The sequence below is a fragment of the Buceros rhinoceros genome, unplaced genomic scaffold, assembly GCF_000710305.1.
Source record: "Buceros rhinoceros silvestris isolate BGI_N320 unplaced genomic scaffold, ASM71030v1 scaffold26847, whole genome shotgun sequence".
Lineage (NCBI taxonomy): Eukaryota > Metazoa > Chordata > Aves > Bucerotiformes > Bucerotidae > Buceros > Buceros rhinoceros.
Genome location: NW_010423151.1, coordinates 1,402 through 1,716, shown reverse-complemented (window position 1 = coordinate 1,716; position 315 = coordinate 1,402).

Here is a 315-nt window from a genome sequence, read left to right as displayed (position 1 = left end):
AAGCGCGCGTTGTCTCCCGCCAGCCTCTGTGACGCTGTGTAGCTGCAGCTCCTCGCAGTGCCCCCCCTGCACCCCCTCTGGGGTTCCCAGCCAGGCAGAAACCCCGCAGGTTTGGGGACAGCAGCCGCTTTCCTTTCCCTCGGGGTGCTGGCTCCAGGCAGCGCCCGGGCTGAGCAGGGTTTGGGCTGTGAGGAGCGTGTGGGGGCAGAGCTGAAGCTGCAGACACAGCTCCTCCGGGGACCTGGAGCAGGGGAGGGGGGTGGCTTTCTCGGGGGTGTTCCTGGGCAGGGGCAGCACGCGCGACACGCCGCGCCC